Raw genomic sequence first — 780 nt, forward strand, 5'->3', positions numbered from 1 at the left:
AAAAAAAAAAAAAATGGTTAATCCAGTCACTGAGCCGCTGCCGAGGACTCAGCAGCCCCCCCCTTGAGTCCTTCTCCCCGGATGCTCCATCCCCACTGCCCACCTTCTCCCGCAGGCACTGCCTTCTGCAGGCCGTTTCCACCCAGGAAAAGGAATTGTATGGTGTGCCCACCATCCAGAACCTCCACGTTTTCGACACCTTTGCTGATGCAAGTAAGGGTGATCACCTTCCTGCTGCCACTGAGGATTATATCCATATAAGAATTCAACAGAGAAACGACAGAAAGACCCTTACTACTGTCTGAGAGATCACTGATGATTACGATAAAAAGAAATTAGTGAAGGTGTTTAAGAAGAAATTTGCCTGCAATGATACTGTAATTGAGCATACAGAATATGGAGAAGTAATTCAGTGATGGGGTGACCAGCACAAGAACATAGGCCAGTTCCTTGTAGAGATTGGACTGGCTAAGGACAATCAGCTGAAGGTTCATGGGTTTTAAGTGCTTGTGGCTCACCAAAGCTTAAGTGAGGATTTCCTTGCAATGAGTAGAATTTCCCCTCTGTCCCTTGTCACAGGTTTAAAAACTTCACAGCTTGTATAATGTAACATTTGGGGTCTGCTTTTAACTTGGACTAGTGTAACTCCTTCATGCAATAAACTGTATTTAAAAAATGGTTAAAATTTTATATATATTTTACCACAATTAAAAAATTACCAGTTTAGGCCGGGCGCGGTGGCTCACGCCTGTAATCCTAGCACTCTGGGAGGCCGAGGCG

The 780-nt window shown here is 44.4% G+C and overlaps 1 pseudogene; it reads left to right on the forward strand.

Annotated features, from left to right (window-relative positions):
* The first annotated feature begins 115 nt into the window (after positions 1 to 115).
* Positions 116 to 518, forward strand: LOC105824390 (annotated as a pseudogene).
* The last annotated feature ends 262 nt before the right edge of the window (positions 519 to 780 follow it).

The sequence above is a fragment of the Propithecus coquereli genome, unplaced genomic scaffold (genome assembly GCF_000956105.1).
Source record: "Propithecus coquereli isolate 6110/MARCELLA unplaced genomic scaffold, Pcoq_1.0 Scaffold7347, whole genome shotgun sequence".
Lineage (NCBI taxonomy): Eukaryota > Metazoa > Chordata > Mammalia > Primates > Indriidae > Propithecus > Propithecus coquereli.